This window comes from Pocillopora damicornis, chromosome 4 (assembly GCF_964200805.1).
Source record: "Pocillopora damicornis chromosome 4, jaPocDami1.2, whole genome shotgun sequence".
NCBI lineage: Eukaryota > Metazoa > Cnidaria > Anthozoa > Scleractinia > Pocilloporidae > Pocillopora > Pocillopora damicornis.
Genome location: NC_142673.1, coordinates 24,503,997 through 24,515,632, shown reverse-complemented (window position 1 = coordinate 24,515,632; position 11,636 = coordinate 24,503,997). Strand labels below are relative to the sequence as shown.

Here is an 11,636-nt window from a genome sequence, read left to right as displayed (position 1 = left end):
GAGACATGTTATGTTCTGAATAATAACAGAACTGCAACTCACCTACAAAGTAACAGCGTTTCCTTCGGTTTTTTGTCATTACTTTTATCATTGATAGTGGTTTTACTGTCGTTTTTGTTGTTATTCGGAACGTGTCGCGTTACGGCAAGATTTCGTAACATTGTTAAAGCCGAAAATGTTGATGACGTGGCGAGTTCGTAGAAATCGAGCAGTGTATTTCCTGTTTTTACGGACAGAGCTTCGTCGTTGATGAGAACTGACACGAGGTTTCATAGGAAATCGGGAACCTTTTTATTTCCATAATAGGGAAACGGTGTAAAGAATCGCTTTTGAATTTATTTCTCAAGGTAAGACAATGTAAGGCTGGCCAAAACGGAAGTAAACGAAGTTAATGTAGTATTACTAAGCATTGAGATAGTTATTCGATTTTATTCGTGAGCTTGCAAAATTTGTATTGTCTAATTCCGATTGAATTGCAATCTTTCGTGAGTAGACTGCACGCTTATAAACGAAAGTGTAGGGAGAAACACTAGACATAGTCAAGTGTTTCAGACTAAAAAAGGCTTCAAGCGAAAGAGTTAAATTAATAAGTTTGTAAACTATTGCGGAATGTGAACTTTGATGGTTTTTGAACTTTGATGGTTTGACATTTTTGACAGACGTAGTCGGGTGTTTCTCCCCACTTCTTTCGTACTCTAGCCGCTTCCTAGGTGCTTTAAAACAGAACTGAGCACAGTCAAGGCTCCTCTATTTGTTTTATAATAGAGAATCTGTTAAATTCCCCACGCATTACTTTCAATTTTCAAATCAAAGTTTATTTCCAAAGCGAACAACAGTGTCGTCAGCATGCTCTATACTCTCGTTAATCAAAACTATAACAAACTTCTCGAACGTCATTGGTTATCACCAGCCCGATTGATTTCAGCACCAATAGGACAGTGTACACGTCAAACTTGTAATTGGACAGTAATAGAACAGTTTAAGGGAAAGTTGACTCGTCATGCCTACGTAAGTGGACAGAACGCGTCATGAGCGCGAGCTGTTGTCTCGCATTTCGCTGAGTTAACTGCTGGTTTTTTTATGAAAACGTACGACCAATGTCTAGTTTTTTTCTTAAATTTTGTCATAGTTTTGATTAACTGGTAACAGTACTTCGTGTCGTCCAATTCTGTCTGTAATCATACTCGTGATTAACAAATCGGACTCCCGCTTCGCGGTCGTCCGATTTTGTTGATCACTCGTATCATTACAGACCGAATTGGATTCCACTTGGTCCTATTACTATTAAAAGGCACGCTAAAATAAACCCGTCAGAATCCCTGCTAGAATGGTTCAAATAATCTGATGGGCTGTACAAGACTAAAGCTGTCAAAAATGTCAAACGATCAAAGTTAAAACACCATCAAAGTTCACATTCCGTAATAGTTTACAAACTTAATAGTTCGGCAGGTCGAATTTAACTCTTTCGCCGGTCTGAAGCCTTTTAGTTTCTAATACAGAATCTGAAGTGAAATGTTCAGTGAAATCCGGTCGAATTGTGGCTCATAAAATCACGCAAGTAGAAAACAAACTGTTCAAGCGTGTGTTTGGTGATTGAACGACAGCCGAATTTACCGGAACATGAAGATTGCTCGGGATGACAGCGCCGTAAAACTCGGCTGCAATGACAGATGTGGCCTTCCACTCAACGCATCGGAGAGGATATCAGAGCAAGCTCTTTTTTGTTCTCTCGAAGGGCGGCCGATGTAATTTCTGAGGCTTCCTTGACTGCGATGATCGGAGATCGCTATGATGAGCTAGCCGCATTGGACGTCAGTTGTGCCTAAATTCTACCGGCAAGAGGTACATCCGAGGAGCACTAGTGACGAGTTTCCGAGTCGGATGATTATCGGAAAATGTCGGCTATAACGATATAGCGGACTACTACAGTAACACCATTTGCGATTTATCAACAGTCAAGCGACTTGATTGAACCAGACAAACATTATAAAATGCTTTTCATGTGAAGAATACATTGTTGAGTTTAAATCAATGAAATTTCGCACAGTTTTGTATGGCTGTTTCCTTATTTTCTCTTTTATTTGGTCTATAACCTCTAGCTAGTTGGATCTTAGACTTAGGGTTAAGTACAGCTTGCATATTTAATTAACTTTGCTTAATTTTTATTACAGTCTGCTTTGCATTTTACTTTTTGGCATTCCATTTTTATCTTATACTACAATGGAATCATTTTTTCCACAGGTTAATCTCATTTATATAATTGTATAATTTCTGGAGAAGTAGATAACCTATATTTTCAAGAATAACTTGTGTACTAGCTGTTAAATATCATTGAAAATACAAAAGGAAAATGTCAATTTGGTGAATTTAAATAATGTTATCCTATGACTACCTAAAGATGACTTGATTTTAGTATTTCAGACAATGGTTGCCTTGTCAACAATACTTCTAATCAAACACAAATATCATGAAAATAGAGACTGTTTTTTACTAAGAAATTCCACTCATACTTAGGCAAAGTATTACTTCAGTAAATCTGATTGACATGTCCACTGAAGTTTAAAATGAATTTCAATTCAAATTCATCTAAAACCGGTTATAATCGTCTTGAAACAAATCCACAACCAAAGAAACTACAAATCAGGCTGGTTTAAAATTTATTGACTTAAAATATATTTAAAACAAACATAACAATTTTAATGATTTCAAGCTTATGTCACATACTTAAGCTGCTACTCTGGCTGGTAGTGATTTCTGAGTAATCTACCATCTTACTAGCCAGATGAACAGGACTGCAAAGCATGAAAATATACCTATGGAGTGACTCCACAACAGTATAAGACTAACATGGAAAGTAGAAAGGTTTTTTCCATAAATCAAGAAGTACATGAATGAGCTAAATTGACCATAAATGCACAAAGAACCTCTAGCCTGTTGTATTTTCTACGCCACCTAAGATCCTACCTGCTAGAGGTAGACCAAGAAACAAGATATTCATGAAAAGAGTGATTCTAATGTAGTGTTATACTAAATTGAATGCCAAAAAGTGAAATTCAAAGCAAACTGTAATAAAAATTGGGCAAAGTTGATTAAATATGCAAGCTGTACCTCTAGCTGGTAGTCTTTACTAAGCCTCTCAAAATCCTACCAGCTAGAGGTACAAGACCATATAAAAAATATAAATGCAAATGCACTCTTGTAAAAAGTGATTCCAAAGAGTGTAAGACTACAACTTGGGGTGCAGAAAAGTAAAATATGGAGCAAACCATAATAAAAATTGGGCAAAGGCCATTAAGTATGCAAGCTGTACCTCTAGCCAGTGGTGTTTTATAGGCTCCTTCAGATCCTACCAGCCAGAGGGACAAGACCAAATAAAAATAAATAAATATATACTTATTCTTGAAAAAAGTGATTCAAAGAACTGTTAGACTAATTTGGAGTGCAGAAAAAGTAAAATGTGAAGCAAAGCGTAATAACAATTGGGCAAAGTTGACCAAATATGCAAGCTGTACCTCTGGTCGGTAGTACTTTCTACGCCTCCAAAGATCCTACCGGCTAGAGGTACAAGACAGTAGAAATTTCATTTTGGGGATCTTTCTAACCAGTAGCACTAAAACAAGGGCATTATAGTGGCGATACTATTCATAAGTTCCGTGTACCTTCGCAAGTGCAGGTCTTAGCAGCTACAGTGTTAAGCTATAAAACTCTGCTGAACAAGAAACTTAAGATCGACAAGCATTAAGGAAACAGTCATACAAAATTTAGCGTAATTTCCTTGATTTAAACTCAACAATGTATTCTTCACATGTAAAGCATGTTATGATGTTCATGTCTGGTTCAGTCACGTTGCTTGACTGTTGGTCAAGCAACGTGTGATTAGTACGAGTTTGAACAGTTATGCCAGTTTGGCTATATTTGTCATCATTCCTGTTTTGTTCTGTTTTGTTTTTGAACACAAAACTTATACACCCGGTATATAAGTTTTGTGTGCTGGCTGCGTTTCATTTTTATTACCGTACATAGGCTTGCAATCTAGCTGAGTGTAAAAGCCTTCAAAACTCGGACTGGCCATTTTCGTTTACTCTCTGAGGATTTTCGTCTCTGCTCACGTTATAATAACGTCAATTACGGCGCCTGGCATGTTTACAAACCTTTGTTGGGTTCTTCTGTTCCTATTTGCCGACTTGCCTGTTCCGAAAAAAACTAGTTAGAAGTCCCGGAGAAAGTCGGATATAGTACACCTGAATTTTGCAGATGGCGTGACAGCTTTAGCTCTGCACAATATTCCCGTACAGCACGCTCTTTCAACCAATGACAGCGCGCGTTATCGTCGTCGAAATCTTCCTTTGACGCACGCGGTTCTCCTTCGTAGGGCTGAACCGTACGTGCAACTTCCATTTCTTCTTTACTACTTAGGTACGATGTATCAAAACTCTCAGTAGAGCCTGCTGAAGGTAGTAATGTATAAGTTATACATCGCTATCGGACATTATTTCAAGAGTATTTCAACGCTGACTGATACAAAATTACAAGAGATGGTCAGAGATGTGAGAGATTGAGAGTTTTCACAGGTTTCTACGTCATCGCCCGTTAATTATCAGTCCACGGGAAACTTTTCAGGCAAAATAAGAGCACTTTATGGCCCGAAAAAACTGAGTTTTAAGTTTTTTGAAATCTTTCTTCTATCGGAATTAGTTTGTACATATAATAAGCTAAATATTGACGCAAAAAAAATTTTGTGTCATAGGCACTTTAAGTTTCAGTTACAACCTAAGAACTAAAATTTCAACTAGTTGCTCTTCTGTTTCTGGAAGCGAAGTATGCTCTTGAAATAATATATTCCTTATCGTTGCCATTGTAAAGAAATACAAAATTATGACAATGTACGTGTTTTGAGATTCTGAAACCTAATCCTTCCGAAAATTGTCTTCAGTTTACCACAAACATCGAATCGTGCTTCGCAACCTAGCCGTTTAGCAATGGCTTGTATTTAGTGACCTTTAGTCTTATCTTATATGGACAAAATCGTTGGAAATCAGACGGGAACGTCCACATTCGGACGGAAGCGTCGGAAATCACAGACATTGGCTAGGATATTTAAACATAGCTACGCTACTCATGCAAGAGTGAAAGTTTTTTGGATCTATGGGGTGAGGTGGGACATTTAATGTTTTCTTTTTTGTAAAATAAAATGTAAAATTCCATCGCAATAAACTTATTACTTTTCATAAATCGAGGCAAAACAAAAGAGCCCCTCTGCTATCTTAAAAAGCCTCAGACAAAAGTTATTTTAGTGTGTTTTAACAATAATATGTAAAATAGACAGCATATTGTCAGGCTTTCTGCTGTTCCTCCGTCAGGTACAGTTATTTGCCTTGAAAATATCAATTCACATAATTTTAGAGATAAAGTAAAACTTCAACACCACAAAATACTCAATAAACGCTGACCAAAGATACTGTGCGGTCTCTCTCCTCCAATATGAATCGATATGAAATGCACTGAACAAAGAGAAAATGATCATATTTTGAAAAGCTTCCAGCTCAAAGCGAATTTAATTGGTAGAAAACGTCAAGTCATGGAACAAACAATAGCGAAAGTTCTTGGTACAAAAAAATTTGTTGTCCTCTGCGTCAGTAAAACACCGATAGGTTTTCCAAGTGGGGCGACTGGAAAATTCTCGAGGATCAATTCCAATTTCTTTTAACTCATCTCAAGATTTGTTATATTTTGAACTAGTACATGCTGTTTCGCGTGAATTAAAATGTGACACCTTTAAAAAATCATTCATATAAAGCGATAGATTGATAAATCTGCTTCTCTTTCTACATCCTTCACAACTTCCCACCTACTGGCATCCAGTCAAGAGATACACTCAACTGTTACATCTGCATGAAGGGATCGCCTTTTCAAAGTAGGGCAGGCATGGGTGAGAAGGGTTCTCCATACGTTTATTATCTCTTCCCATTTTAAAGTAAATCTCCTTGCTGTTGCAGATTGTCATATTCACCAGACTGGAAACCATTCATGAGCAATGACGTTTTGCTCAACTGCAGCGAACTGGCAATCAAAAATCCTGAAGAAAGAGTACCAAAACTGGCTGGCTGTAAGCCACGCCCTTTCTCTTATGTGTGATGGGCTAAGGCCTTTCATCGAGAGGGAGATGAAAGCCTTTCATCAAGTGTTAATGGCAAACCTTACCTCTACACCCCCTTGCACCTGTAGAAACCCCCTAAAACACTCTTGTGCTTGGGCTACACAGCTTTTAATGTACCATAGAGGTGGAAAACCAAATTCTCCGAGGTGGCGCCAAAGCGACTCTTACAAGTGGACAGATCCAAACCTTGGTTACTGGGAGGTAGCCAAACTTTTCATGTCCGATTTGGGGAACAGCGCTGTTGATGTGATAGACGCGAGTAGTACTGACTGCACAGGATTGACCAATCTTCTCTTCTGGTGTTCTCACTTTCCCGTACAACACCATCTCGTTAAAGAGGTGCGAAAGACGCGAAATACCAAATGGGGACACGCTCCGAGACAGGAGCTAACAGATGGAGAAAAGGCAGATGCCCTTGCAGCGATAAGAAATCTCCTTCAAGATCCGAACTTAATTTCTGACAATGACGCCAAAGCGGCCCTCGCACAGATTGATGCAATGGAGAAAGATTTCGATGCACGTAGTATTGAAAGAAAAGTTCTGGCAGATTTCCGAGAGACAGTGAGAGGTCAACTGGATGACATTAAAGGGAAAATAAAGTCCTTCAAGAAAGACTGCAAAGGTGTAAGCAACAAGGTACAGAAGAAACAGCTGAGTTTGCAAACCCGACAGACAAAGGTCTTTAAGCTTCTGAAAAGTATTGATGAAAGAATGGAGAAGGCGGCAAATCGAAACCTTTCATATGTAACACAAGTTTCAAACCTTGTCAGACGGATGTTTACAAGGGGAAAGCAGTTTGTCTTTGACAACCTTCGCGGCATGAATAAGTACTTCACTCTGTGGTTGCTGTTAATAGTACTCCTGAGTCGCCCTAGATGTTTAAGTAAGAACTCTTACAACGATGGTGAGTTTTGACTCTGTCAGATATGGATGAACAGCTAATTTGATTATCTAACTAGAGGCAAATCAATGCCAATGAAAAGATAGAGAGTAAAGAGGACAGCTTTCTGTTCGAGTTTTGGTAAAGGTGACGAGTTAGGACCGTTCAAACTACTCTTATCTGTGTTTTGTTTTATCCAGTAATTCACTTCATGATAACTATCGACTGCAAAACAATGCTTCCTACCCTTTATGGCAGTACATCAAAGAGGTCGACCGTGAGAGGCGAAAGTTAGGGGTTAAGTTAATTTGTTGGACACTGAGAAAGAGACAGAGGAGACCTTAAGACGTAAGAGAAAACAAAGTTATTCGAAATAAACATCGAAACTGTCAACGCAATTGTTTTCAGTTTATTTTATCTTTTTTTTTTCTTTTCAGGTTGCCCGATGGAAGATGGTTTTGTTCCTTTTGACAGTAAGGAATTCAATTTCATAAGCTACTTAAGTAATGCCCGAGAAAGGTTCACTGGACGGTGCTGGCTCTACAATGAACTGGAAACGAATTTGATGAAACAGGATACCGATCGTGGGGTTCTAGTAATTGGTGAGCCAGGCGCAGGGAAATCTGCACTGACTGCCCAACTGATCTGTTCTCGCTCATCTAATCCTTTTATTCACAAAAGAATCATTGGTTACCATTTATGTAAGCACGCAGACAAAGCCACTCAGGACCCCGGTCGATTTGTTCGCAATTTAGTCGACTTGATGGCCAGAAGAGTTCCAGAATATGGAATGTTGGTCTCTAACAGCTTATTCATCCTTTCAGTTCTTAAGAGTTGTTCAGGAGATCCGCTTGAATGTTTCGAACAAGCCGTGATGGCGCCACTTTTGCAGTTAAAAGGTGAACCTCAAACCTATTTCATTGTCATAGATGCCTTAGACGAATGCTCGTCAGACAGTGGAGGGACTTCAGTGGTTCAGTTTATCAGAGAAACGTCCAGTAAGCTGCCAAAATGGATCAGGCTTGTGATGACTTCTCGCAATGACTCAAATGTATTAAAACACTTCAGTCATTTTCCCAAAGTGTATTTGTCTTCCAAAGATGCACGAAACTTACAAGACATCGAAGTCTTTATCACCGCTAAACTATTCGAAGACGCTAGCGCTTCTATTCTCGAAAGATTGAAAGCTACGTTAGGTTCTAGTAGCGGTGAAGAGATTTCTTTCCTGACGAGCAGGTTATTAAGCCAGAGCCAAGGAAATTTTCTTTACGTAAAAGAAATGTTTCATTTTTGGAAAGACGATAGGAATAATGACTTCGGACATATTCCAAAAACAATTGGTGGGATTTACGAGAGGTACTTGAAAAGGATTTATGGTTCCAGAGAGAAATTCAAGCCCGCTTTAGCTATTCTAGAGATCATGGTGGCTGCATTTGAACCGATGCCGGTTGATGATTTGTATCGAGTTTTAAGAACGCAGGAAAACATCGATTATGAATATGAATTTGTTTACGCGCTTAAGGATCTTTCACATTTTATCAGATATGGCGCAGACAACACCATCACTATTTTCCACCTTTCCTTTACGGAGTGGCTCACTAGCAATGAAAACCTTGGAAACCCATACTATGTAAGTCTGAAACGTGGTCACAGACGCTTAGCGGAATATTATTTAAGTGTTGTAAAAAAGACCCAGAACTCTTCTATGGACATCTACCGTTTAGCTCAACACGTTACTTTTGGAGAGGGTGACGACAATTTTCTAGAAGAGTTTGGCAATATCAAAGCTTCTTACATAAATGCCTCTATTGACGGCGAGAACAGGACACTTCTCCATCTAGCTGCAGCAAATAGCAATAGAAAAATTCTTGAGTTACTTGCTCCAGCGTTTGATAGCGTTGACTGTGAGGACAACTACGGCTTTACTCCTGGCTTTGTTGCAGCAAAGAGCGGTCTCAAAGGAAACGTTGAATTTCTCATCAACAAGGGAGCTAACATTGAACACCGAACAAAGCCACCACCTTCGCTCTACTCTCTAATGGATAGCTCTGTACTTGCAACTGATCCTATTGAACGAGCCAAAACCACCCTTTGGAACTCCACCATGGTACACGCAGCTGCATCGGGAGGTCATACAGCCGTAATACGAGCTCTTCTGAAAAGGAACGCTTCGTTTCGAGAAGTAAATGGTGTTAACTTGACAGCCATCCAGCTCGCAGCACAAAATGGACATTTAGATGTTGTTCAGCTTTTGTACTATAGTGGGTCAAATGCAGACCATCTTTGTCTTCAATATGCAGCTCACGCCGGCCATACAGACGTTGTTAAATTCCTGATGAAGATCGGTATACTGGACACCTGCATGCGATGTGATGGAGCATTTTACTGGCTTGGAAACAAAGTCCGATATCAGGCAGGGCCTAGTTATAACTTCAAAGACTCAGATGGGTACATTTTGGCAGACGATAATTACAGAATTAAATGCCAAAGTGCACTTCATTTAGCAGTCGCCGAAAAACATACAGAGGTTGTTAAATTACTACTTTCTGTGGAAGATAAGACAATCCATTGCAAGGACTTCACAGGCCGAACTCCTCTTCATGAAGCGATAAGACAAAATCATGTGGAGATATCAGAGCTTCTTATAAGAAGTGGTGCAAGAGTTTCTCAAAAATGTATGCGCTTTCAAAATTTATCCTCTGTTTGCAACAACTCAGAGAAGTGTAATCAGCTGAGAACATTTTTGAATAAAAGAGAGCTAGAAGAATACGAAAGGGATCTGTGCCATTGTGGCACCACACCCTTTCTACTTGCAGCAAGATACGGTTATATTGAGGTCGCGTCCCTGCTTTTGCGGTATGGTGCAAAGTGTGACGATAAGGATTGCCAAGGGGCCACGGTTCTTCACATTGCTGCATGTCATGGGCATTACGATTTAATTAGATGGCTCATCTCTCAACGAACTTCTCTTCATCTTAACATAAAAAGTAAAAACCTCTCTACACCGCTTCATAGCAGCGCCATTTGTAAAATCAACCGGGACATCAAACCTCTGTTAGACATGGGTGCGAACATCTATGAAACTGATGAAAACGGAATGACGCCTCTGCATTATACTGTCATAAATGCATATGAAACCGATTCGATTGTATTATTTCGAAGAGTGATCGCGAACGGTTCGTTGTTTACCACAGTTCTGGGGTGAAAGGGTGATATTACGGTGACACGTAATTCTGATGTCATTTATAGGACATTGCCGTTAAACTTTCAGTGTTCAAAGCTTATAGATATTATCGAATCATCAAATAATTCGTACATAAATGCGATGGATATAAATGGAAGAACAGCCTTGCATCTCGCAGCAAAAAATGGAGAGGAGTGTTGTGTCATACGGCTACTTGAAAAACGCGCAAAAGCAGATTTATATGACCTTCAAGGGAAAACCCCTCTAGACTTTGCTACGGCGTTTTCTACCGAAGTGCACGAGTGTAGCTGGTGCGACAACATGGATGATTTAGACATAATTCTGGCCGTAAACCAAAGGTATCACGACTCAATAGTTAGGATTCTCCTCTCAAGAGAGGTTGACTTAACCCAGACGTGCGACGAAGAAAAAACACATATATTGCGCCACGCCTTTGAGGTACACAAGCTAGTAATTGCTTACCTTATACCTTCGAAGGGCCTTAGTCTACGCTGTAAAGATGCGCAAGGTCGAACACCACTGTTAGCTCACCTTCAGAGTGGTGGCAAGTGGCTGGACGTAATCTTGGAACGATTTGATGCACCCATTCACATCGACTGTGGGAAGCCATTTAACACGTCCGAATTCCACCTGCTGGCATTTAGAAAGCCGAGAGGCCCGTCAGAAAATCTTCTGGAGTACCACACCTGTGATAACTTTACTTTTTCCCGTTATGAAAGCGATAAAGGCCCTTCCCTTAGGATTCCGTGTCATAGACGAGTGTCGTGATGCAGAGGGATACACAGCGTTACATAGAGCTGCTCAAGGTGGCAATCAGCTTGTACTGAAGACATTTCTCTCGTTAGGCGCTGATCCTTCCATTTTGACTTCTAAGGGTAATAGCACTTTGGAAATCACCATTGTGTGTGCAAGGATAAGCCCGTTCCCATCAAATAATCGTAGACGAATTGCCGAGGAATCGGCTGATCTTTTGCTTCAAGCTTCGAAACAATTTGATGTTGGATGCAACATATGAAGGTGGCTTGCGAAAGATCCTATTGCAGTTTTCAGATTCCTTTTAGAAAATACATATCAATGGTAGAATTCAAGTTTCTTCCCTTTTTCTTACCACTTGTAATGAAATAAATATACTTGCACCTTACGTTCTCTTTGATTTTCCTGTTTACTTTACGGTCATAATTTGCAATTTTTTATGTTTTATTTTAAAACCCCATCTCGTGTCAAAACACTAAAACAATGTCATCACGTCAAAACGTATCCTATTGAGTTTCACTCAGGTTTAACACGTGAGTTGAGTGGTGGCAGCTATAAGAGTTGAACCCAAGCCTCAGAAGAGATTTTTTCCTAAACCAGTGCCCTAGACCACACGGTCATGATACCTGTCGAAGAGCAAA

General features: G+C 39.6%; 1 pseudogene across 1 annotated transcript; it reads left to right on the top strand.

Moving 5' to 3' along the window:
• Positions 1–280: 280 nt before the first annotated feature.
• On the top strand, positions 281–11,383 carry LOC149047347 (uncharacterized; annotated as a pseudogene). The gene is made up of 3 exons (XR_016186403.1): positions 281–347; positions 5,997–7,061; positions 7,475–11,383. The product of XR_016186403.1 is annotated as an uncharacterized LOC149047347 (transcript).
• The last annotated feature ends 253 nt before the right edge of the window (positions 11,384–11,636 follow it).